This window comes from Anomalospiza imberbis, chromosome 4, assembly GCF_031753505.1.
Source record: "Anomalospiza imberbis isolate Cuckoo-Finch-1a 21T00152 chromosome 4, ASM3175350v1, whole genome shotgun sequence".
NCBI classification, from domain to species: Eukaryota; Metazoa; Chordata; class Aves; order Passeriformes; family Viduidae; genus Anomalospiza; species Anomalospiza imberbis.
The window spans coordinates 28,201,960-28,229,615 of NC_089684.1; the positions used below are offsets into that span (position 1 = coordinate 28,201,960).

Sequence of the window (27,656 nt, forward strand, 5' to 3'; positions counted from 1 at the left end):
CTTTCCTCCTTGCATTTCACTTTGGAGATCAATCAGACCAGACTAATCTTCCCTGCACATTGAAAAGCAGTGTCTTGGGTCCTTTCCAGCATGTGCCCATGACATTTCAGGGATTGCACCAGGGCAATGGGCCATTGCCATTCTTACATCATGCTGCCCATGCTGAAATCCTTCCTGCAGTTACTCTGTGACTGCTGCCTTGGCCCACCTCACTTGGGAATAACTGATCACTCTGCTCACAGGACTGGAGAAATGCTTCTGGAGTTCCTCCTGCACCCAGAAGGATGGGTTCTCAGAGCTGGGAGCAATCTCCTATGATAACTAGTGTAACAAAAAAACAAACTAATTTTAATCAAACTGTATTAACTACACCAGGGAGCTGCTTGGAGCATGTGACTTCTGGCCCACACAGTCTCACCAGTCCCTTCCTGCTTCCTTCTCAATTTCTTCCACTGCAAAATTAATTCATTTGGAAAGAGGAGAGAATTGCCCTTTATACTATGTTTAAAAGATGACCCCGTGATTAAAAAGCAGATCTTTTTTACTTTCAGATCTCAGCAGGATAGAAAGCTACAACGTTTCCTGTGCCTTGTCCCTGTTTAAGTACCCAAAGAGATATTTAATATTGTAAAGTAATAAATAATGGGTGAAGGATGTAAGGTGATGTCACTTTTCAAACCTGCTCCTAAGAGGGGAAATGCAGGTACAAAAGCAAGATTCAGCACCAACTCCAGCTGTCCCTGACATGGCCAGTGCAACTTCTCCCAGTTCAAGGATTTTCCATTCACTTCAGGATGAGAACAGCACTCCCAAGTAGCCTTTCTCTGAGGAGAAGGCATTTATTTCAGAGCTGCTTTTGTCTCCTGCCTGCACAGAGTAGAGAGGCAGTGCTCTGTTAGAGGCCACTAAATACAAAGACGAGGGATGGCTGCAGTTTGAACAAAATACACAAACCAGGAGGTGGAAGATGCACCAGCTTTCCTTCCTGGACTGTGTCCTTCTAACTGTGGCATCTGTTGTCAGTGGGCATCATCAGAAGCTGAGAAGAGAAGTAACATAGAAGAGACTTAATTTCTACCCACTGTCACATATTTGAAAGGGAAATTGGGTCTTTTTCTCTTATCTCCACTACCAGCAGGATTTCTGTTGAGCTAGCTACAAATTTCAGACTGCTTGTTTGACATGTTCCCTGCCAGCATCCAGGAGTCCCTTGGTCTCTCCTTTAGCTTCATCTTCTACTTAGCTCTTTGAAAAACAAAACAAAAAAAAAATCAATCATTCAGATACAGCAGCTCCTACTTTGCACCTACCCTACTTGGTTGATGCCCTGGGGCCATAAAGGGTGACACAATGATCAGACAACAGCAAAGCTGAGGATGAAGTCTGAGATCCATCTTCAGCCATACAAATTACCTTCAATGTCCCACAGATGTTCTCCCCAGAGACATCTTTTTTCTCCAGAGCACTTCCAAGATGCTTCACCAGCTTCCCTAGAGCCTGCAGTGCATAGCCCCTTTGGGGAATCTCTCTATGTCAATGACATTCCTCTTCCCTTATTCATTCCTATTCAGAAGCTGGTTAAAAGGGCAGAAAGACTGAATTTGGGAACAGAGAGCTGGAAGATCTGGCTTACTGGTCTCAAGTCCTGTTGTGTCTGGACATCAAAGGAAGAACAGGTCAAACTTTGTACTTGTCTCCTGAGCAGCAGCAGCTCCCATGCACTCTCCTCCAATTTACCTCACTCACCACCAGCCTTGATTTCTCCATGACTTCTTTCCAAATCTGTCTGCACATCAGTGTGTTACTCACTGAGCCACTTTAAATGAGCAAGTCAGCAGCTTATACCTGCAGAAATCTCTAAAGAAAACTTTGATCCAAATTTAAAGGTCATTTTATTTGTATAAATGCAGAAAACTTTCAAAGTAGCACCCGGAATCTTCAGTAATGGTGTATAATATTTCTAGTGAGAACTACATTGGATCCACACAGGTTACACTTTACTGCGGTTCAAAACACCTCTGTGAAAAAGATGCCAATCTCAGAAACAAGCTGTTGAGTGGACTTCGGGGAGAACACTTGTTCAGGAAAGAATAGATCAAACATTTAAAACCCGGACCCTGATGCTTCCTGTCAGAAATGCAAATGTGACTGTAATTGGAAGCTGTCAGCTCCCAGGTAACAGTGGCAAATTAGGGTGAGGAACCAAGGTAAGAAAGTGAGGTTATAAATGGAGACACACTTTGCTGTCGGCAGGCTGACACAGTCATATGTGAAGGCTGCATTGCAGAGCACTATTTATAACAACACCCATTTGGAATTGTGCTTAACACTATGCCAGGTAGATTTAGGTTTAAGAAAAAAAGAAAAAGAAAATGGTAGAGGGTATGTTTTTTCATTGAGTTTCCTTCAAGTCTCATTTCCTCCCTTCCAACCCCCGCTGTGGAATTTTGCCTGTGCCACTGCTGTGTCTTATTCCATGGTGTTGGACAGGTGCCTTCCCACCCAGTTTCAGTCTTTGCCCTGTATCCCTTGTTTATGCAGTGCATAACACAGGTCCCACATTTTTTCTTTGCAGCAGCAACAAGAATTGAAAATGGTATAATGGCTCATTTTCCTCCAAAAATCTGTTTTAAATACATATTCACACACTCTAGAGACTTGTGGTTTAAGCTAGAGTATATCTTACCAAGATCCTAGTTTTCTGAAGGAGGATCAGGGGGTTTTCATGAGATCTGTAGGAAAAAAAATATAAATACCTTCTCATGCTGCTTTAAGCATTTTTTCTCAGTACTTGGCCCAAAATGAGTCTGTCCACTGTATGAAAACTGCTATGGATAGACGACCTCTGAATGCTGTTGAAGATAAAGAACAGGTCAGCAAACAAGGAAAGACAGACTTGAATGGGCCAGTCACAGTAACACTGTGGGTAACACAGTTTGGTGGTGTAACCACCCAAACAAAGCCATCTCTGTCCAGGCCCAAACTGTGCCCCGTGGATGCACACCATACCTTTCGCTGTACACCAATTTTTCTTAGAGGTGCCTTGAGCTTTGCATCAGTCACATGGGGAGCCTGAAGGCCCATGGGGTAGAGTACTTTTAGATGGCTGATATTAGTTTAGATGGTTGCCACTGTTTTGGCCAGGTCCAAGGGCTCCTGAATTTAAATGAAGTATTTTCTCTGGCAGTTTTGGGCTCACATACCATTAATGTGGCGCAGTCCTACCAGTTTAGTACCAACTTGGCATTGCAGCATTTATGTGAGGAATGAAGCACTGGAGATGGGTTTTATTATGGGAATTTATTGTGGGGAAGAGAACCCACCTCCTTTTAGGGTGGGACCACTGTCATGTTCAGCCTCCTTGTTTATGGCTGGAGAACATCTCAACATGGTAAGTCTATAATATTTACAGAGAAAAGCTACACAAAAATTTATTAACACAGTAAAGCACCAATTTCAGGGTACATTTTATTAGCAACAATAATTACTAGTCAGTTAACTTGCTATTTCATATTACAAGACCCGCATTTACCATCCACTGTCATCTGCTCCCTAAGGCTGGCATAGGTCAGCGATGCAACTTTTGTTTTAGATGGTGGTGCACATTTCTCCCAATTTCCATTGATTACAATTAATTAAAAGTTTATATCATAAAAAGACCAGATAAAATACACTTAAAAGCTATTCTAATGCTTATGCCAGCAATAAAATATTTTCAATTAAATCTGCAAGAGTATTTCCCGCAATATATTATTATACTGGTTATGTTTTTGGGCTTCCCTGCTTTAAAGAAATTTATTAAGCTGGAAAATGTCCAACTTTGAGTCAGTTTTATCCCAGATTAGTTATATGTAGATAATTATGCAGCCAGAAGGGCTTGCAGATGCACATCCCCATGGAGTGACTAAGTCTCTTTGTAGGGTGACACAGCAGTAGCAAGCTTTATGGAAGGGAGAAAAATCTCACAAAAGAAGTGGGAAATTTTTGTCTTACCCTGCAAGTGTGTGCAACTTCTACACCTCAACTGGCCACAGTAAAGTGGTCAACACTGGGATTTCACCTTAGGAGCCAGAATGAGACCCAGTGTGCATTTCTGTCCCCTGCACACTTTATTTCATTCCCCTCCTGTTCTGTGTTAATACCTCAGCCAAAGATTTAAATGAGCTGGGGCTGAGAATGTCCCATCAACCTCTGTGAAAGGAATAACACAGCTGTGGTTTCAAGGGACTTAACAGGCAAGTACTTTGGGGAGCTCACTCTGTCTGGCATGGAGTGTCGGCCCATGGAGAGGAGCGCTTTGCACTGCTGCTTTGATTTTTACACTGTGCTTTTACTGGTGGAGGTGACAGCCCTGGGGCTGCGGCTTTGGCTCTCTGTGCACTTTTATATCTCAGGCTCAGGCTATCATTCTCTTCAGGTGGGACTCAAGCTACTTAAATCCTTCAATAGTTTCTAAAAACCATAAGATATACTCAATACCAAGGTCTCCACAAGCTCTGTTAGGTTGAAGATCAAACTATGGATGGTGTGTGAGGGTCGCTTAGAGTCCTAAATACTCCTTTTGTGCTTATATTTTCCCTTACTTAAAGATAATGGCAGAGTAGATCTCAAGTCCAGATTGTTCTTCCTTGCCTCTTTTCTAATTTGGTGATTTCATATCTCTTTCCCTCTGGGCTAGGCACATGACATGAAACTTTCTACAAGAAATTTTGCTCACATGTTGCATGTACACAGTCCCACAGGTTGAAGGTATCTCATCATAAACATCTTCACTTACTGTTTGCTATCACTATATGCCAATTTCCTGTTTAATTTAAAATATCTCTTCCTTCCATATTGCAAAAAACTGCAATAACCTCTACCATTACTGTTTTGAACATCACAAGTTACATAGATTTCTGACAGTTTTCCTTAGTTTACTGACAATATTTAAACAGTGCACATTCTATAGCACTCGCTGTTGCTGAGCTGAATTTCAAAGTGTTCAGCCCCTCACATCCCCCCACATTTTCCTTCTTGGACACAGTTCTAGAGGAGAGCACAGCCTACAGGATCTTGGGTTGTGGTCGCATTTTTCACCACAGCTCTCAGCAGATTCATGATCCATCATACAGCCAAGGGTAAGCACAGGTTAAAAAATAAGTCAACCTATCTCTGACCAGTGTCACTCAGAGTGGTTCCACTTTCTTTTTTGTTGGGCTGACACAAAGCAGGAGGATTTACTTACTCGCTTTACCCACTGCACTAGGTGTAACAGGCAAAAAAAACCAAGTATGGGTGTGGCAAGCACATTTCTTTCTCTCTCAGGATTTTTTCATAGAGCAGCACAGAGGAAAGGAAGAGAAAACAATTAATATTTCTGCTCCTTGTTTTTCTCATGTGGAAAGTGTTTGGAGAATTGTTTACCTGGGGTGATTGCTGGATTGGATTCTGGTGAGGATTGTTTGGGCCTGATGGCCAGTCAGATCCACTGGTGTCTGGACTCTTGGCAGAGGTCACGAGTTGGAGTTAGATATGGTAGTTAGAACAAGCAGATTTGTAGTTTTAGTATTTTCCTTTAAATAGTATATTAATGTATTATAGTATAGTTATAATAAAGAAATCATTTAGCCTTCTGAACTGGAGTTAGACATCATCATTTCTTCCCACCGGGTTCACCTGCGTTTACAATATATGGGATCTTCCTATAGTTCTCACCCCATGAATGTTCTGCACTCAGGAGTTCTGTTGTGCAGGTTTTGTGAATGGCTATAACCTATGTTATTTTTCCTTTAGAATTTTTGTTTGTTTGTATTTCTGCTGGGGAGATTTTTCTAAGCATCTTTTTCTTAAAATCCTAAAAAATGATCAGGCTATTTGTACTGGTGTGTGTATGTGGATAGACTGGGAATGCTGCCACAGTACCATACAGGAAACACTTCATGATCATATTCTTTCCAGTTCCCCCAAATGTGCAGTCCATAACATCAGAAAATGCATCACCAGCAGCTTCCACAAAAGAGGCATTTTGTGCCTTGCACTACTGTTGTGATACTGAAAATTACAGCCCTATGGCACAGTCCTGAAGGATATTTATCTAACAGACTCCATAAAATAACTAGCTAGAATTGCTAATTATTATCATATGGAAGACACTCAGAAACCATGGATGGCAGTATAATACCAAAAAATTAAACGTAAAATTCAAACTCAAAATGGGTACAGCAGAGCTCAAACCCATCCATTTTCTGATGCCTTGCAAAACAACTCATTCTCCTTCAGAAAGGCTTCCTGCCCAGGAGACTCCTGTCACCAATACTATAGCAGAGGAGGTCAGACTGGTAGGAAGCACGCAGGAAAAGGTGCAAGAATCCATGCCTGTGTCTATTCACAATGAAAAGGAAGCAGATTTTTCTGAACATAATTACAACACATGCTGGAGCCTGCGCACTCTGATGTGGGTGTACCTTTGCAAAAGCAGCTGAGAGCCTTGCCAGCTGTCGGGCCTTCCTCACAGCAAAAAATGATTGCTCTGGCCCTCCAGTGTCACCTCCTTGGAGCATCCTGCTGGGAAATATCATTAATGCAGCAGCCCCACTGAGAGAAAAACCAGTGTGGATTCACCACACAGGGCCAGTGCCTCAGTGCCAGGCACTTATATCATTGACTGCAAACACCCCCTTCCAGTCTGATTTTTTCCTGAAAGGAATCATTATGGGATCTCACTGTGCACACCCTTGCCTATCCACCCAAGGGTTGCTTTTTAACCTCTCAGGCAATTTGTAGCTACACACAACAAATGGATCTCTCACACACATTTAGCTCCTACACACATGTGACAGAGTTGGGTTGTAGGTAGGGGAAAATTCCTCTCTCTTTAGCCCCTGGGGAAATGTCTAATGAGTTTTATTAAGCATCTCTCTGCACAGAAAAAAGGCAGTGGAAACCAGGCTTTATAACTTTCAGCATGTGCAAAGAAGTCTGGCTTAATATACCTATTTGCAATGGTCTGCCTGGGCAGCCCGATCCTGGAGGGACTGCAATGTCAGTGAATTAACTGTGTAGCACAGATCCTATAGATTATAAAGGTGCTCAGCCTCAGTGGATGGAGACCCTTAACTTCTGCACACCTCCTCTGGCTTTCTCAACACACAGATGTGAGGCTGGGGTTTGCAGTGTGATCACAACTAAGATGTTTCTAACAAATCCCTAACGTAATGCACAACTTGTGTTTATTTTGCCTGATCTAGCAAAAGGCTTTACCTGGATAAAAGGCTGATTGGTTCTGATGAACTGTCTGCACATACCTAAATAGAAGCAGGGGTCCAAGGTTGTTGTTATAAAGACAAGAAGTTTCTGTGCACGTTAGAAACCCTCATATTGCTTGTAGCAGCAACATGTCTGTGACTCTAGAAAAAAAAAAGAGAGCTAGTTATACACAAAATATCTAAATACTGGAATATGAAGATGATGGGAATGTAAGATAGGGTTTATCAAAAGTCTATTGCAGACAGATGCTGTGCAGTTTTCAGCAAATACTTTGCATTTTGGTTCTCTTCAAATGCAGCTCTGTAAACAGTGAATAGTCCCACTGTTAATGACTGGCTTGCTGTATTTATAGAAAGCCAGATGTTATTTAGCTATGGTGGGATTTAACAAGCAGTCTAATAATTGGGGACTTTTTTTTTTCTAATTCCCAGTAACTAAATCAGTAAAGCTTTGTTGCACCAACAATCTCAAATGAAAGGGCATCTACTCAAGGTTCAGCAAAACCAGCATGACACAAGACAAGGAGGTGGTGCTTTTTCTAGAGTAAGTTTTGCAATTTGGAGAAAGAAGACCCAAGTATAAATAGAAACAAATGTTCTAATCCTGCAGTGATTCATTGTAAGATAATTAATCCCCTCTCTGACTCTATCCTGCTTTCTCTGAATAGAGGCAGTGTTCCCACACAGATACACAGGAGCATCAGGAACATCGGGGCTCTACTATTGACAGCATCATTTGACATTTCTAAAACACTGATAATAATCATTTACCTCTGGGTGTGGTTGCTCCTCATTTATTTGCTGAGAAAACAATTTGAGGCCCCAGCAGCTCTGGGCAGCTGTTGTCCATTTCATACACTCTTCTTCCAAGCAGGTAGTGGCAAGACTCACAACAGAGGCAAAGAACAGACAAGGGGGTAGGAAAGAGTAAACAAATGAACAGCAAAGGAGAAGAAGCCCTCCTATTTAATTTACCCCACACTGCACGAAAAAAGGAGCAAACAAAAACTAAGGTCTGCCAGCTCTGGTCTGGACTGGTTAGATATTACTTTGATAAATGTTGATGGCAGACTGATGAATATCAGCTATTACTACTCTAAATCTTAACCCTACAGGACCCTTCACCTTTGCCATCCTTAGGAGAGGTGGCAGCCTCCATACTGAAGGAGATGCAGCTGCCATGGCACCCAAGTAGCATTTTCTTCATGACTTTCCTGTCTTCCGACCACAGCATCACTGAACTATAGTGCTCTCCTGAGGCCAGGGCCAACTCAGACATCTTTCCAAAATGCCACTTCAGCCTGCTACAATTACATGCAAGGCAGCATCACTTCCTTTGATAGTGGGAAGAACATTAGCTCTTGCTGTCCTTCTCCCACCCACAGGGAGCAAGAGGTTGGGGTCTCGTCACTTTTACTTTTGATAATGCACTGACAGAGCACTTCCTCTACCTCCTTCAAGACCACAGTAAATTTGCCTTTTTGGGTAGACACCTCAGCCTTTTGTTCATCTCAATGAGGAGTCCTGCTCTGGTTGAGAAGGGGTTTTTATTTTCAAAGACCTAAACTTTTTAAGGCAAGGCTCCATTGCCATTTACTGGCATTTGCACGGCTCTTTATACCAGCTTGAGCTCTTTCATTTGGTGGGTTTTCTTTTGTCTCCTGTAGAAAGTCCTACACAAATATATTCATGGCATTTTGTCCCTGCCCTGAGCCTTGCACACTGGAAATATTGCTGCTTTTTCTCAGTCAGCTTCTGGCTGGGTATGTGAAGAAATGGAGCTCCCTCTTTCACAACCTGAAGCTGATTCTTTTCCTTTGCACAAGAAATATCCCAGCAGATATTAGCACAAGGCTGCCTTTCTTTCTGGATTTACTTTGAACAAAGCAGAAATCCATACCTCAAATCTGTGATATATGTGGCTCACACTATCAATGCGTTAGCCTGGATTTGAAGAAAATACTTGATCACAGCTCCCAGGGGATCTTGAGGCACAAGTTAGGAATGATAGGCCATCTGTCCCCAGATCAGGGAGAAACCTGATGACAGGAGCTGTGTTTGCCCTGCTACCTTCAACGCCTCATTTTTCATCCTGTCTTTCATTACACTCTTTTCCTCTGTCCTTTCAGACTCCAGCACTCAGGCTTTTTGTTCACTCCTGTGGCAGGTAGGGTACATTGGTGCCCCTTAGCACACTACCTGTACCCCATGGGAGAAGGATGTCAAACAGCAGCCAGTCTCTCTGGGTTCAGAAGGTGCTGTACTCCATTAAATAGATTAAATTAATTATGTGCTCAGTCTGCAGGGGAAGGCACTGAAAAACAGTTCAGAAACTAAAAGGAAGCAAAGCAAGGAAATGTAGATGTGGAGCTGAAGAGCCTGCTGCCCTGCCCCGCAGAACAGTACCTTCCTTGTCGGGCAGCAAATCATCTTTGGACAGCCTCATAACAGCAGCTATTAGCTGGATTGTGCTCCTTATTCTCAGCCTTCTCGCCCTTTAATCTCAGCTGATTTTGCTACTTAGTGCAGAGGAGTCACAGGCAGATGAATCTGTTGTTGTTAAGAGCCCGGTTTCCAATCTTGAAACCCTCTGTTCATGCGTCTACATCTGCACTTAGACCTAAAATTGGCACTTGACACCCACTGTAAGAGGTAAGTGCTGACAGGCTTTCTGAATAATCAGTGTGCAGGTGTTTAATTGCTGAATTAAAAACCTGATTTTGAAAATTGAGCTCTAAGTATCTGTATTTCTGTAACCAACTCTACTATCAGCTTCAGACATGCACCATGGGAAAATAGTCTGGCTGTGAGGGCCAATTCCAACACTTTTTGAGTGTTCAGTCTCATTTTTGTGCCTCTCCCATTTCATTTTCCTCAGGTGCCCTCCCCTTTCTGCCTGCTCAGATCCAGGGTTGAAAATGGCAAAGGGAATAACCAAAAGCAACTTAAAACTCTCATCACTTCTAGTTCTGGAAGTCTTCCCATGGATTCCTGTCCTTCCCAACCTATATGAAAACTTGGGGGAAGCAGGTAAAACCAGGGTTCATACCTCAGTTACCATTTCAGTGTTGCTTTTCAGCTGCTCTGAATGGCCTCTTTTTGTTGAAAGATTGCAGATGGCATTTGAGCAACAAATTTTTTTTTTCTTATTTCAAAGACAAAGCCTTAAGAACACTCATGGTTAAAATCAAAGCTGGAGGAGGCCAACTAAGAGTGAAGTACAAGATTTCTAGTGGCAAAACCCAGTAAGCAGCAGACATGCCAGAAAGCACTGTGACTTTTTTTCCTTTTGAATTCATATAATCAGGACTATCGATCCTAATGGAAATTAAGTTTTAGGTAAAGAAGCTTTGCCAGGTTCACTGACAGGAACAGCAGAGTGTTTTCTGTCCTATGTTTTGAAAAGGGGTCAGCAGATGGTACTGGCTCTATTCTGGCTCATTTTAGCACTCCACTGTAAAGAAAACAATTGTTCTGGCCCAAAAAATATTTTAAAAGAAACAAAGCCCATTTCACCATTAAACAGCACAAGATTTCCAACACTTCTCTGGCAGGAAACTTTATGATCTGCCTATGAATGTTGGTTTGTGCAAAGATAAACTGTCTGGAGACACTTATTATTAAGAGAAAATTTTGAGATTCATGTTACACAAGAGCTAATATAAATGAAGCAGGGGAAAGGAAGGAATATTTTAGAAAGGAAGTTATTGATGTAGGTAAGAGTGTGCTAACACAAAACCAAAACCATCTGTACAGCTGAACATGATCTCAGTACAAGAAAAAGCCTTTTTGTTTAAATATCTTTTTCAAGAAAAGAAATCAAAACAGTTTTGTTGGCATTGAGTAGACACATTGGAGAAAAACTAAACTCCAAGTGCTAGACATGTGAGTACATAAATTTCTGAGTATCTTTGCTGAACATTCCTAAATCAGACTCATATTTTGGATGCTGATGGGTATCCTAAGTCTGATTTTGAAGTTGTGCAGTTGTGAGTGTTTTGGAATTTTTAAACTAAGTACTGGCATATTATTGGCCATTTGTTGGCCCATAATGCCAGTCAGCTGCTGAAAAACAATATTCTCCCGTTTCAGCATTTACCCTTCCACACACACGCACCTAAGTTTAACAGCAACTGTGGTAATATACGCCAAGACTTCAAAGGTTGTAGATAATAAACATTCTCAGATTCATTACATACTGAAAACAAATGGCTTAATTTACAAACTTAGCTTTACACATGTACTTAAACATACCTGAGTGGAGCAAGACCTTAGGTTTCATATTCCAAGACCTCTGCAGATGGTTTAAGTTTAGGGCAGTACTAGCCAGCTGCAAGGAATATTTCCTTTTATTGCCATATAAAACTGTCTCACCTTGTCCCATCCACCATACAGAGCAGCTCATCTCCTGCCTCTTCACAACAGCCTTTATACCTGGACACACAGCACATCTTACAGACAAGGCTTGAGAGCAAAACATGGGTCCAAACTCTGACCTCAGTCACTCCTTAAGCAGCATAACTATTACCTAACACAAGCACTTCTTACGGTGGAGAGACTTCCTCCATCAGAACATTGTGTGAGAGTGGCCACATTTGACTCTGTATTTTACATTATTCTCTTCTGACCTTCTCCTTTCTTTTCAAACAAGGAATTCTTTTTCTTTTTAAGAAATGTCCTTTCAGTGCCACTGTATCATGCTTTACTATTTTACACAATTGCCTTTGTAAAGAACAGTCAATAAAACCCAGACAGGTGCTACAGATATTTCTTCCCATCCTGCATAGCTCCTACTCAAGGTCCCAAAGGATTTCCTCATCCCCACATCCTGACTAGTCCTTTCAACAAAGCACAGCTCCCTCCTTTACTCTTTACTTCTTATTTTGAGCCTGAGCTTCATCTCTGAAATGACTCCCCACAATCTCCCAAATGGAAAAATTCTGAATTGGCTCACCAGGAAATGGCAGATGTGTTTGAAGGAGAAAACAAAAAATGCATGGCACAGGTCCAAAGATTTGTACTGGTCTTCCTTGACTTCTGAACAATCCTTGGGACAGAATCCTAATTCCCAATGCTAGCCCAAAGATTTTGCACCTTCTCCCACAAAATAGACTACATGTAATTATACAGATATCATGGCATCTGACACTACCTGTGCCTTCACAGAGGACATCCAGGGAATTGCCCCAGAAAGTGACAGCAAAGCCCTGCCCGACCTACTGGTCATTGTCACTGTTGTAATGCCAATAGCATGGGACAAAATACAGCTCATTTATCTTTGATTTAGACTGCTCACTGAGGTGTGAGAGACATGTGCAGCCTCTTAAAAATAAATAACTCTCATCCTTGGGGATGAGGTACAGCTTTCCTACCCGGACAATGTGGTCAAGGCTGTCTTCTATACAAAGTCTTTTGAGTCCTAAATTCACAGTCCTTTTCTTATCTTTTTCCCCCTTTCTAAACAAACTGCTACCCTCTTTCTCCCAAGCACCACCTTCAGGTTTCCTCTCTGCTGCATGCTCCTGGCAGTATCCTAGCTCCCTGAGACAGACTTGAAGTGTTTGTTCCTTAGCCCTGAGAAGGTAACTAATGATTGCTATAAGCAGTGACAGTACAGTGTGGTTTTTACAGCGCCTTGTTGCTCCTCCCTCCATTTCTAAAGTTATTTTAATACAAATAGCAAACATATTTCCTTTAGTAACACAATGCATCCTATTTTGATGAAATATGTACTAAAATTATTCCAAGTTATTCAAGACTTTCATTGCTGTTTATTTTCTAGTAATTTTTCTATAAGGAATACAAGCCCGCTTTATTGTATATAATTCACTCTACATAGTAGTTCTTGTTTAAATTTAGCTTAGTCTTACCTCATCCCCATTTAACTTTTCTGAAAGTTTCAGAGCACAGATATCACTTATTCCCTTTGTTGCTTACACAGATACATGTCTCTAAGAGCGGCTCATTGAAGACTCAGACAGTGGCTAATTCAATCTTCTGGGTCCTCTGGAGCTTTGATGTGTTGTCAGAGCAATGGGAAAGCCATGGCTAATCTGAATTTGGTAAGGGATTTAATATAAAGCTTAGATGAAATTAATCAGATGGAAAAAATATGGCATCAAACACACATGGTGAGGTGATCATGGGGGTTAATTGGCAACCTTTCCCTTTGATCGTGATCCAAGCATCATTGAGCCCAAAAAGCCAGATGTTTGGTTTGCTACCTTAGGAAGAGGCATGGGGTATGTGTAGTCATAAAAAAGAAGTCATGATTTTTTAAATACTAACAACAATGCGAGAACTTTTAAAACTTTCTTTGTACAAGTCTTGTCAAAGACCTTTGAAATCAAGCAGGCCACAGATGAGGTGAATTTAATTGACGGTTTGGGTTGTGTGCAACTTTTCTACATCAAAGTTCTCTTTGGATAATAAAACATTGACTACTTTCATTCCCTTTGGTTCATATTTTTTTAATTTTAAAACTTCGCTATTCTTGTCAGTAAGAAACTTTTTCAGGCGCGCATGTGGGATCACACACCTAATTATATTCTGAAGACAGAAATGCAGGAAGAAATTTTGCATTGTGGCCCACCAGCAGCTCTTCTACGCCACAATCCACACATTGTGGTGGGAATTCCTTTCAATGACCCTCATGCTGCTCAGCTCTGTTTTTCATGCCTTCCTACAGCCAACAGTTCAGTCATTAACACAGTGACTCTATAGGAAGAATAGATATTTATGATGGTAGGATGGCACCAAAAAACACTGCTGTACATATCAAAAACTAGGAGAATGGTTTGAGTTGAAAGGGACCTTAAAGATAATCTAATTTCAACACAGAGAAACTACTAGCATCTTCTCAGAGAAGCCACCCCTGTAGCCCCTTTGCTACCAAAACCTTGTCATACAAACTTAATCCAGTGAGTTTCTCTGATCCATCCAACAAGGCAAGCTCAGTAACTATAATTCCAGAAAATACATAGACTAATTCTGTCTCCAGAAACAGGGTAATCTAAATGCTGCCTTAGATGGAAAATTCTACCTGTAGCCTCACTGCCAACCTCCTCCCCTTTATTTATGCCTGCTCCAGAGATCATGCTTATAAGAATTCATTCATTGTCTTAAAAATGCACAAATTGAGACTAATAACCTATTGTAAGAAGACCCATGCAGTGTATCTCTAAAACAGAACAATTGTAAGACCTCTTATGAGATATTTATAAAACAGGTCATAATGGATACAAAATAAATGCTCAGTATCAATAAAAATGTCTCCTAGAACATTTTAGAGATCTGAACATATGACACACAGGTTGGAAGCCCCAACCTTTTTCTGGCATGCAGAAAAATACTGGTTATAAGATCCCCTCAGACAACTCTTAGACAATCTGATAGCAATCTGAGCTTCTGGTGCTTATCTGAACTGAAGCACCCCAACCCTTTGATGTTTTCTCATCATTAATTAATTTAGCATCAATGTTAATTGCCTACACAACACACAGAACTGACAGTACATCGAGGACTCAGCCCGCCTGTTTGGTAGCTGGCTAACTGGAGATGCAAGTGCTTTGCTGCTTTCATTACTATTCTTGTCAGGCCAGACATGAAATAAAAGCAGTGACACTTTTTCCCCCCAAACACAGTCTGTTGTGGGTGCGAGTCAGATCTGATAGCTACCAACAAGAGAATATGGACTCAACTGGCATCACAACAAAAATCCACAGACAATATTTTTTCCCTTTTAATTATTAGCTTCAAAAGATAAACACTGACATTAAGGCAGGCTTAGAAGATGCAGCACAAAACCTTTGTACAGACTCTCACTGTGGGGACCAATTTGCAAAATTAATACAAACTGGAGACAAAATAATAATATTTGACAGATGTAAAGCAAAACCATCCTGAAACAAAGAAGAAAGGACAAAAGGCTTCTTCTTTCACTGCAAAGAAAGTGCATCATTAACACCATGAATCACACCAAAGTTAGTCCAGGCTCAAACAGCTCCAGCAGCTCAGCAGCCAGCACAGTGACCCAGTGTGCCATACACTGTAATTTCAGCCTCCACAGCTCCCATACGCTCCAGATGTGCAGCTTTCTGTGCTCTGCTCGGGGGGGGTACTGGCATTCTAACCCACAAGGTGCACATCTCACGGGTCGTGGCCCTCCTGTGTCTTCCCTGTGCTGAATTGCTGCAACGTGTGACTCCACAGTAGCTCCCCATTCGAAACACATCTCTGGCAGCTCAGCCCGAAGGGAGACTCTGCTCCTGTCCAGAGCTGGCTGATGTTGGGTAGCCCCACAGGCAGCTTGGCCTCCAGCTCCTTTGCTTTTTCCAGCAGTGTCAAATCATCATCCCCCAAACCATTTTAGGGCTGGGCCATCAGAGACTGACCAGGTAAACAGGTTTATCTTGATCTGTATTTTTACTAAGCTTGACTGGGTGCAATTACACCGTGGTTGGTGGTTGCCTTGGCTGCATGAAAAGAATGAATGCCTGGCAGCAAGAGGTGAAGAGAGGGGAGGGAGCCCAGGATGGGGGAGTGAATGGCTTTATCCATAAAGCTGCAGCTGGAGCAGGATGTGTGAGCACAGCCTGGATCCTGTTTTGCAAGCCCTGTGCTCAGCCATTCCTAACTCAGCATGGCAGATGAATAAAGCAAGCAATACTGAAGCTATTTCCTTCTGCAGAGATTGCAAAAGGTTGGCAGCCTGATTCTCTTCAAATAACCAAGTCAATCTTTTGCCCTGGGAAGCAAGGTTTCAATCTTTCTGGAATCTAGGAGTCTAAAATCCCACTAATGTTTGTGTACCCAGTGGCAGGGGAATGCAAGATTCAGAGGAGATTTTGACATCTTTTATAGTCCTTTTAGACTCCAAGGAGAATGGCAGATATACTTTATGGTATAATCGACTTTCCCCTGCTGTGAGGGCATGGAGGGGCAGGTCCAAGATGCCCAGAGATCATCAGAAAAGCTGGTTTCAACAGCTAGACAAGCCAGCACACTGTACTTCAGGACTCTGCTTGAATATACTCTAAATGCCACAGCAGCTAGCACAGGAACTACTCAAAGGCCTCATTTTCATGCAGAAAGGCAGTGTTTCACACAATCACCTGGTAAGCCACCAACATTTCTCCCTACTCCAGAGAACTTGAAGACAGGTTTTCTGCCTTCACTCACAGTACAGAGCAGACCTACACAACTACCTCTGTGCCAGTCCTGTCCCTGTTTGACTTTGGATTTTTCTAAGGCTAAAATTGCAGGATCTCCTTGTTTCTGCCCTCATATAATCCTTAATGCATAACTAAGAAGCAAACACACACTCCTTGCCATGCTACCTTCTTCCAACACCACATTTTTGTGAGCCAGATGTGGGTCTTTGCAGGACCATCCTTCTTACCATGCCAAATGCATGGGGAAGGATCTGAGGGGCCACAAGAATTTAATTAGGCATGGCTCAAACACCTTGACATGATCTTGTTACAGATAAAATCCCTGTAAAACTGGGCTGACTGTTGTAAGCTTTGGGTTTGTGACCCTTTTCTCTACACCTTAAATCAAGTTTCCAGATCATTGTGTCAGCTTCTGTTTAGATGCTTAGAAGGCCTTGAAGTTCTATATCTTTTAATCTATCCCAAATTTTGGGGGGGGTTCATCTTGTGCTCTAGCTCAATAGCAACACAGCAAACCTTGCAGCCCTGAAGCCAGAATTACTTCAACATCCCACTTGTGGTGTCTGTGGGTGTTCAGCAAGTAGCCAATAACCAACTAACTGCATTCATTTTCACCAGCAGAGGAGAAATCCCAGCTTCAGCTTGTCAGGGATTATAAACAGAGGTTTTAGGCATACCCTTTGTCTTGCTTTGGTTTCAGACTTTTATCATCACAGTGCCACTTTGGTCAACTGGCTTGTATCTTCTGTGCTGCAAACAAAGAAGGTGATAATTTGCAATTTTTGCACTTAATTCATCACCTGTAATTGCTGGTGTGACCTGAAGCCTGTGGCACAGCATGGCATCAGTTTCTCCACTCTTGGCAAATGTGAACCACACACAGACTGAAAGAAATACCTGTGGGCATTTCATTTAGTGGCACAGTATACTTTCCGAAGTGCACTCTGAGCAGGAGATAGGTGGTCCTTAACCTTTTCTTGCAGCAGCTGCAAAGCCAACATGTGTCAAAGCAGATGAGAGAACTCTGCCTAAACAACACAACCCCACAACAATGGCAAATATCGAGTGCTGAGACAGAAACTTTGTCTGAGTGCTATCTTCCCCTCTTTCCAACATATGAGCATCCAGTGAGGAGTCACTGCTTCCTTCCAACTTCCTTGTCCCCCATTCCTACACATCTAAGCCAGCCATGGACAGATCAGCACTCAAGCTTCCTGGGCAAGGAATGAGCAATTGGAGCTACAGTACCAGGCTGCAAGTCAGCTCTAGAAACGAACCTGCATCCATAGGCAGGATGGACAATCTGCACATTTGGACATAGAGAGAGTCCCTGGCTTGAGGACCAGGGGACAGTAAGCCATTCTGGCAGACAGACTGAAGGGATTCTGGAAGCTCGACTCCAGGTAAACTGGGAACAAAAAGGGAGGACTTGAGTAAGGTCAGAGTAAAGTCATGTATAAAATATACAAATATACAATTTTTGAATCTTAAGCAAACAGAAATCCTGTTTACCCACTTACTCTGTTTAGGAGCAGGAAATCTGTATCAGCATCTTTTCTGGGAAATACCTGTGTGCCAGACCTGTAGCTCCACAAGATGGAAAACCTTTATTTACGACTCAGTCAAAAACAGCACTAAGCCCAAAGTTATTAACCGCCTACTTACTGGTCCGTGCTCACAGAACCAAAACAAACTTCCCCCAGGAAAACCTACAAATCCACAGAGGTTAGCTCCAGCCCAAGTGACTATTTGCTGGATCAGGTGCTATTTGTCCTCCTAAAATGAACACAAAAGGAAGGGAACTTGAACCTCATGTATGGCAAGGAGATCCTACAGCACTCAGTTTTGGTACAAATGAGTGGAGTCACCACCATACTTACCTGCCAAGGCTTGCTGTAGTCACAGAAATAGATGATTTGGATTTCCAGGAGGATGCACCTGCTTCTCTTTTTTGATTAAATATCTCATATATTACATGCCTGAAGTCTGTGTGCCATGATTATCCCCTTTTGGGAGGTACAATCCCTTACAAATAGGCATCACTATTTGGAAAAAAAAAAAAAACAACAACTTGAAAAGCCAAGGTTAAGTGGCAAAGAAAGGTAAAATGCCCTCTCCAAAAGCATCCAAGGAACTGGTAACTGTGCCAAGTTGTTGCCTGTCTTCTCTTCTGCCTCATGCTGCCTTGCAGCATGAATTAGCCATCTGGCCTTCCCTTTCCTTGTGCTTTGCTATGCCAGCAGAGCTCGGCTCCACTGTGTGCGCAGAGTTATATTTAGAGAGAAATTACTTCAGCCCTGTCCGGCCAAACAGGCAAGAGCAGGGGTTTTTGATGTCTTGCTCCTACACAATTAAACAGGAACAGCAGAGCTGGCCCTAATGCTGGGCATGCTCCACTTCCATGGCCTCCAGCCCTGCCAATGCCTGAGCAGTCATGAGATGGAAAACAGTGTGCTACCTGATGTAAAAATAGATCAAAAAGGGGTGGGGGGGGTGGGGTGGGGGGGGAGGGAATGGCAAGAAAGGGCAGTGGCTGTCGTGCTTCTCCAGAGAGCTCTGGGGAGGAGGCAGCTGGTCAGCCTCTTGTTGCAGCCCTCCATGTCTAACAAGCAGACCATCCCACCTGCACTCTGCAGCTCCATACAAAGTCCCTCTTAACAGTAGCTACCTGCTTGGACTGTCTCATGGTGTCACTACATATCACCCTCTGCCCTGGAAGGGTTTTTACCTTTCCCTTAAATCCTGCTCTTGGGCTCTGTCACTCTCCATCTCCCTCTTAACTTATGCAGTATGAGCACTTATGCTTGCAGCCTTTCTCAGCTTGTTTTCCTTCCCCTGTCCAAAGTTCTCTACTCCTTGCACTTCACTCTTAACGGGGTTTGCACCTTTGCTTTGGAGCAGGAGGGGTGAGGAAGGATAACAGAGCAGGTTCCTGCCAAGTCAAGCACAATGTACACAAAAGAAGGCATAGAGATGGCAGAGTGCATTTGCAAGCCTGAGAGACTTCACAATAAAATGCCTTTTCTTCTTTCTTGTTTTGTTTTGTTACAGGGAAATAGCAACTGGAGAGGATTCTCCTGCAAGTTTTGTGTGCTGTGTTTGCTGACAGATGGAGGATGTCTTGATTTTGAAACCCAAAGACCACAAACAGCATCTGAAAGGCCTTTTTCTCCCATTATATGCAGCAATCTCTTAACTTTGAAAAACACATGCAGTCAGAGAGGCAGTTGTCAACAAGCCAGTTCAGGTACTGAATTACAGCCAGTGGCTTCTGCAGGCACCTGCCCTTCCTGCTGGTGGAGGGAACATGCAGGGCATGACCTTGGCACACCCTTGGTACCCTGCCAGGGCCTTGAGTGTGCTTGCAGAAGGTGAATTGCTAGACTTGCAACAAGGGGAATTTCATGCCCAAGGAGGACCAGCGTGGTATTTTAAAAGCATGAAAATTATCCCTGGTTAGGATTCACAAAACTCCCTCATTTAGATATGGAGCCAGAAGTGACTTCTACTGGGGATCTGCTCCCCATATGCTGCCTCTTCTTCCCTTTTCCTCCTATCTCTGAAATGGATTACGAATATTCTGGGGACAGGTATTCTCTGCCCAGAGATGTGATAGAGAGCCATTAAATACAAGATGTGCACCTTAGTGCAAGCAGCACCGGGCCCCTTCCTGGCACTAAGCAGGAAATGCCACGCTTCAACATAAGTAGCAAGAAAATTTTAAAAAGTTATCCCTGGTTTTCACTTTTTGTGCACTCTTACCATCACACCATACTAACGTAAAGTGTGTGAGCTTTGAAAGCAGCAGCAGCCCAGGCTATGCAGATGGGTCTCACTGCACTAATTCAGGCTCATCTTGTATCTGCCAAAGATTTGTCAAGTCCCCTTTTCCTTAATGCTTTAAAAACCTCCAAAATGAAGGAAGTAAAATGCAAAACCACAGCAAAGTAATGAGTACAAAGAAGGATTTATCCTTTTCTTAACCATATGCACCATCCTTTTCTTTCCTTTTAATCACTCAAGCTCATCTGACTGCAAAACTCAAAAGGCTACATTAGCCTAACTTGTTCTCTTGTTTCCCTTCCTCTACTCAATCAGCAGACATAACTTTCCTCTGGAGCAGTGAAGCTTTACAAGCTTTTGAAAAGTAATTCCTAATAAGGATAAATGAACAGGCTGCCTTCTCTTTCTCCTCAGGCAGCTCCCAGGGTATCTTCAGAGGAGGTTCTGTGTGTCTGAATTCAACACAACACAACACTACACCCTCTGCAATAACCCTCTCTCAGAAGCCTGGCACAGCCCACGGGTGAGCAGAGACCACATGAGATCCCAAGGCCTCAGATCTCACCACTAATCCATAAGAGCCCAAAGCCATCAGTCCCCCCAAACCCTGCTTCATGAGTTTATCTCCTGTAAGCCGGGCATTTGGCTCCTGGGGACTTCTCTCCCAAAACCCTTGCCAGTGAACAGACAATATAATTTTTTTTTTTTTAAATCACTTTGTCCAAAGCTGGTGTTTTTGTTCTAAAATCTCAGAGATTAATTAATTAGAGTATATGCATCAACATTCAGGACTTAAAAGATGCCCTCTGACTGATATGAGTTTTTTTCCTGTGAGGGTGCCAAGCAATATAAACACACATTTCTCTTGAAAACCCAGGTGAAGATGAGTTTAATGGGAATGCACCCCAGAAGGCACCAAGCCCTTTTCCTGCTGAAGACTGGGCTGACTGCAAAGCCTCTTCTCCACCCTCTCTTGGAGTTTCTGATGGGGGATGATGCTCACACACCATTCCTCACATGTGTTACTTGCTCTCAAATGAGAGTATGAGGATCATCACATAACTAATATTAACCAGATGTTCAAAGCATGATGCAGGTACCCTGGCTCATGCCCCCTCTGCTTCCTCAGAGACAAACACAGCTCATCTGAGGAGATGGGCAGCAGATCCTGAGTGACCAACAGGCAAGGCTGCCATGAAACAGCCTTCCTGAAGATGCCTGAGACTGAAAGCTGACAGGGTATTAATTTAACTTTTTAATCAAATGAAAGCAGCTTATTGGATTTGTTTTCCTTCTCAATTATGCAAGCAAAGTATTTTTTTTAAGGATATTAGGTTACTAGTGGGTTTTTATTTAAAAAAACATATCTACCTAATGTCACAGAACATCACTGCAGAAAGCATATCTGTAGGGTCAAATGGCATTTGAAATCTAAGTAACAAAAGCCCACGTCAACTGCTGTTTTCACTGAGCTGCCAATTGATTGACAAATTATTCATTGTACACTCAGACGTGTCTATCTTTCAGAAAAGAGAAGCAAGTGTAAAGTATTTTCTGCTGATTTTCCTCCCCAAAAGTGTATTGCATTTAAAGAACTCCACCAACAGAAAAGCAATAAAGTACCACTTCTGCTGACTTGTATTAAAAAAAACCTTTTAAAAAGTTCAAATTGTGATTGTAGAACTAAAATACTGCTAGCCCACAAGCAGTTGGGAAAAATACATATAAATTGCAGTTCGGTGTTTTACAACAATTATATTTTAGCTCTTAAACTGACTTGCAATCCCGACAGATTTACTGCACATTCAAATTAACATACCATAGCTGAATCTTACTATTGCCATAACTTTTATTCAAACAGTCATATTTCTAATGGCAGGAACTATGCTTTTACTGTTGGATAATTTTTGCTAAGTAAAATAAATACCCTGTTAGACTCAGGCTTTTCTCCATAACTCAGCTGGTAACAGTGCCACTCAGCACCTAAAGCTAAATTGCTCTTACAAAGAAGTTGTGGCATCTTGTATTTTTTCTCTTTGGGGGCTGGAGGTAGTAGTAATTTAAGAGTGGAAAGAGGTCTGGGAGTTAAAACCAATACACTGTTCTGGCCTGGGGGCTGTTGTCTGCTAACATAAAAATGAGTGATGCTTCTGGAGCACCTCAGTGGGACCCCACAGGTTTTTGATCAGCTCAGCACAGTGCCACCAATTTTCCTTTTTGGTCAAATGTTGGGTGTAGGCACAATGTTGAATGCAACTGGGTTATGGCAATACACCTTGTTACCATCAGCCAGATCCAACCCTATAACCACAGATGCACTTAGCCCCAGTGGTAAAGGGAAAAATACAGGGTATTGTGCCTAGGAATGGGCAAAAGCACAAGTGTGGAGAGTGACTGCTATCATAGACTATGCACTGCCATGAGTTTATCACATTTAAACATGTGCCCATTTAGTTTTCCTCTGAGCTTTTACATAGCTGATGTGAGCTCTGATCCATGTTAACCTTTTGCTCTATCCCTGCTCCTCACAAGCGACTTTGGCTTAAGGATCTGGCTGCTCTCAGTCTACAGACCAATAATTGTAATTTGAGATAATTCCCACTATAAAGACTTTAGAAGGTATTGAGGTGCCGTGTCATGGTAATGCCAATTTATTTTTAAAAGACAAAAAAGCCCACAAAACTTTGAAAAGCATGTCATACCCATGACAAGCTGAAACCTTCTAAGGCCTCCAGAGAGGCTACCTGGAACAGAGGCTAGAGAGAGCTAAAGTAATAAAGTAGGTATCTATTAAAAGGCCTTCAAAGGATACACCTTGGGCAGTACAAAAGCCCAGCCATGGCTCCACCCAAGATGGACTTGAGATGGATGCTAGATGGACACCAGGTCACGAGTTTTCACACTTTTATAAATTTTGGTCCATTTACATATCGGGGTTAATTGTCCAATTACAGTTTCAGGCTATGAAGTCTCATCCTCCCAGATTGCTCTCCTCAATTCGCTGTTGTTTATGTCTTTTGGACCTGAAGCTGCAATGGTGTGCAGCTTGGAAAAGCTGCAGCTTGGTGTTGCAGTTCTCAGGCTGGAAAAGGATTGTTTTTTCTAGCTAAACTGTAAAGAGAACTTGCTAACACTTTATATGAAGTTCAGAGTTACACACTAAGGCTCTACAGAATCTGAAAAATATGAAAGCTAAAACTTAAAGCATCATCTCAACTGCAGGGTTAAAAACTAATATTTACATTTCACCTGGCCAGAGCTACAATACAGTGATACACATCATACAAAGATTAGTGGTTTGACATTTCACACTGAAGTCATGGCTCACAAAGGAAAGTCTGCTCTCTTCTCCATGAACCAGCTCAGCCACACCTTGTAGCACTTACACTTCAACAGTGTAAATCAAGGCCAGTATCTGAGAGGATATAAAAAGATCTCATTTGTCTCTGCATAATGCACAGACTTGAAGTTAGCAAATCTAAAATGCAGGTGACTTTCAAATCTTACTGTTTAGGCACTCAAGAACTAAAATACTCAGAATCATCAGTTGTTTTACATGATTGATATGTTCCAAATGAAAAGAGATGGCTTTGGGGTTTTGGGTCAGGTACAAACGCATCCAGCTTCTCTATAAAAATAAAATAGTACTACCATGATTTGACAGACACTATTTCCATACCTGCAATCAAAATGGGCACTTCCTCAGCTATAAAGTCTTTTTTTGTCTTCACTGCTAAGAAGCATCACTTCATTACCTTGGACCAATGCTGAGAAAGGGGAATTTATTATTAAATTCAAATTATGACTTCATTATAACCTTGCTGGTCTGTTGATATAGTTCATACATAAGCTACCATACACATACATCAGCCAATTTTTACCATTTGTCAATTTGGATGTCCCATATATCAGTACAGATGGGAGAAAAAAGTTATTTTGTTCAATGTCCCTTGCTTACACAAAAGTTCATACTGAATTTGATGTTTCAAATCACACACTTGACAATTTTATTGTTGTCAGTGATAAAGGAAAAAGCTCAAATGAAACCAGTGTCCTTTGCTGTCAAACACAAGGGTATCTCATGTCTTGAATGCCATCACAGGCAGGAAATTGCCTGCCCTGGTTTCAAAGAGAGATTTCTGGAAGAAGAAGGGAATGACTTCTTGACAAACCACACTCTTTTTGAAAATTGTCTGTCAATCAAGGAAACCAAATCTCTGATTAGATGTTAACTCTTTCAAGTTGTCCTAATGTTGTCCACACAGCATATTTAGGTGCTTTCTTTAGGATAACTATATTTGTCAGACAGTAACTTAGTCTCAAAAACATTACCAAAGTTTTTCAGCCAATGACTTCAATTTACCAAAAAATTCCTTGTCTGTTTTAGTCACCATTTATTTATCATCTCTTGTGCCAAATGTGTTCATTCCCTCAATGCTCAAATAACCCTTTGATTTGATTCAGAAGCCTGTGAAGAGGCCGCACAGTATTCGCAGCTCATACCACACTTATGGAAACATGGGGTACAGGAGCCAACTGGCAAAGGCAAAACTTGATAGCACAAGCTTGGACAACAGGAATGCTCAGCAGGGAGGCTGTGCAATAGCATCTTAGCTTAAAAAAACCCCAAACCACACAAAGAAAGAGGATTCCAGCACAGGGAAATCAGATGATGCAGGTTTGCTTTGTGATTGCAAGAGCACATGTCTCCCATAGGCAGCAGCTGGACCAGTTTTGTCAAAGCCCCTCTCTGAAAACCTGCCCATTCTGTTATTCTGTTTAGAAACCCCACAGCTCCTGTTCCCAAAGATATGGGTTTATTATTTGTGTTTGCACAGTACCTAGAGGAGCAACACTAAGACTTTCACCAAGAACATCTCTGGGCATGACTTCAAAATACATTTGAGCACTGAAGATAGAAGCTGTGGAGTTACAGAAGAGAAAACAGGGAAGTTCACCACAGCCCTTCCCCCTCCTCTCTAGGACATCAATTAGGACTGGCCAAACTGTGCCAGGGAAGGTGGAAGAGAGATTTTTTTTTCCCCCAAAATCGTACAAGATATTATTGAGAAATGTAAATGTGAAGGGAGTGCTAAAAAGAGCAGCACATCATACGGTGAAAAGAGTTAGGATGTTGCCCAGAAGATGACGTTAAAAAAGTCAAAACAAAGTCAGGGATCAGACATTTGTACTGCACTTCAAAGCTGCAACAACAAATACTAACAGGGTTATATAACCTTCTGCTTCAGGATTTAAAGTAATCTCTATGATAAAATTAACAAAAAGGTCAGATTAACCAGTTTCTGCCCACTCCACTCTCCCCCAAGGCAACTGGGTAAAGTGTTCAGAAGACTCTCAAACTGCTGGGAGGTAACTCACTAAATCTTTTCACAGCATGCTCTGGGTTTGATTGGAAGTGGGATTTCAGCCCATGCATCATTTAGTTGCTTTTGCAATTTTTATCTGAGTTGCTCTCTACTTTGAGACCACATCTGGCAATATCTACAAACTCTCTCTACTCATGAAAATGTGATGAATACCAGGGTTTGCCAAGGAGATTCATATTAAATCTAACAGCTTTATAATAGTCAATAACCTACCTGTCAAGTCCAAGTATTTTATTAAAGACCATACTAATGGCTTTTCCCTAATATTACAATATTGAATTCCGTAGGTGGGCTGCACTGTGAAAAAAGAGAATGTCACATTTTCTATTTTGTAGCTAAATAAATACATAAATGCACAGGGGAAATCTACATTAGTTCACTGCACACTTTTGAAACATCACATGTCTCCTGACACACACAGTGACATAGTGGCATTTATTCTTCTCCATACACTTTGATTTCTGGGCTCTCTACCTTTCCCTCTCTGCTGAATCTGGTCTGGGACGATCTCCCTCTCTGCTGAATCTGGTCTGGGACGATCTCCTACTGAAATTGCTCTGTTTCACTCACTGTCAAAAATATTTGCCCTCCCTTCCTTTCCAATAGGGTATGATTACTCTTGACTAACATTAACTGGTGACTGTATGCTTCTTTGAAGCATCCTGAAGTGGTGATAGTCAGTGAGACAAGCATGGGATGGGCACAGCTGGAATCTCATTCATTTGAACTGTTCATTACAGAGACAAAAAGTCAAATGCCATAATTTAGGCAGCAATACCTTGCTCTACCTCCTTAACCTAGTGTCTCATCACAGCACCTAATCTCACACTACTGCCCAACACAGTTGATTCCTCCCATCTCTGACCCTTCCTGAAAAAAAACATCTTGTCCTCCCTTGAGATTGCATAGCAGACTTCAGCTTCCCCAAAGGGCTGAGATTTCTCTCCAACAGGCATCCCATGGAAGGAGCAAATGATTCTTGGGTCACAAACACCACAATACATCACATCATGCTCATAAACAGAATAACTGCTCCCTACAAACCCAGGACAAAGAAGTTCCTACCTTAATCTCTGCTTGTTGTGCAGGCAGCAGACCAAAGGCTGAGCCACTGGACTGTCAGCATTGACTTGCACTCTCTCACACCACCAGAAGCAAGAGGAAATGCAGCTGCTCTTCAACTCCCCTCACTGCCATTAAAGGCTCACTCAACCTGCAAAATTCCTGGAGGAGACAAGTATGTACTCCTACAGATTCATCTTGCTCCAGAAGTTATTCCCCAGCACAGACTGCTTCCCAGCACCCTCAGCCATGGCTAGGGCCAGGGCTTAAGTGGATGAACACTGCAGGTGGAGACCCAGGTGAAGCTGGGATAGGCAATTAGTGTTTATTAATGACATGGTGCCCTGATAACTTTCTACACATGGTGCACAAGCTTGGTAGAGCTTGGACATTTTATTTTAAAGCCTAAATATGGCAAGAGAGGATGCAGAAGCCAAAGTTTTCAGGGTGGAGCAGAAACACAGTGGCTGAGATCTAGGAAACCACCTTTGCTGTGGTGGTGGATCCTACCATTGTCCCAAAGCAAATTCCTTGCTACAGTCTGGCACCTAGGGCAATGTGTGTGGCTCCTTGTGTCAAAACCATATTTTTTCCATGTAATACAACCATTACTTCTGCTTTTTTGCTGATGGGCAGAGAGTTCTTGCCCATTTCCACCAGACACAGGCAGCATGTAAAGATGAGCAACAGCAGCTAGAGAGTCATAAATGGAATATGAATAGTAAAAAGAAAAAAAGAATATATGCCAAGGGCATTTCTTGATGCTACAAAGGTGTGAGTCCTGCCAGCCCCTACTTCTTTGCTCACTGTGGAGTCAAATTCTTCCACACGCTTTGCAGAAATAGTGTGTTTTGAGAAGAATAAGATAGGAGAAAGAGAGGCTTTTTATTGCAAGTTGCAGCTGAGACCTGCTAAATACTGCAGGCAATAGTCCCAAATTGTCTCCCTGACTGACCCCAATGTGAATAGCACGCCTGACATGGGACTCATTTGGAAATGCAGGT

The 27,656-nt window shown here is 42.2% G+C and overlaps 2 long non-coding RNA genes across 2 annotated transcripts; both read right to left on the reverse strand.

Annotated features, from left to right (window-relative positions):
• Positions 1–325: 325 nt before the first annotated feature.
• Positions 326–26,871, reverse strand: LOC137472503 (uncharacterized). Its single transcript, XR_010998229.1, has 3 exons — positions 26,656–26,871; positions 7,243–7,388; positions 326–1,855 (listed from the first exon to the last, which is right to left on the reverse strand). It is a non-coding gene; the product is annotated as an uncharacterized lncRNA (long non-coding RNA).
• LOC137472504 (uncharacterized) lies at positions 11,508–18,719 on the reverse strand. Its single transcript, XR_010998231.1, has 5 exons — positions 18,301–18,719; positions 17,941–18,001; positions 17,098–17,162; positions 13,118–13,300; positions 11,508–11,698 (listed from the first exon to the last, which is right to left on the reverse strand). It is a non-coding gene; the product is annotated as an uncharacterized lncRNA (long non-coding RNA).
• Positions 26,872–27,656: the final 785 nt, after the last annotated feature.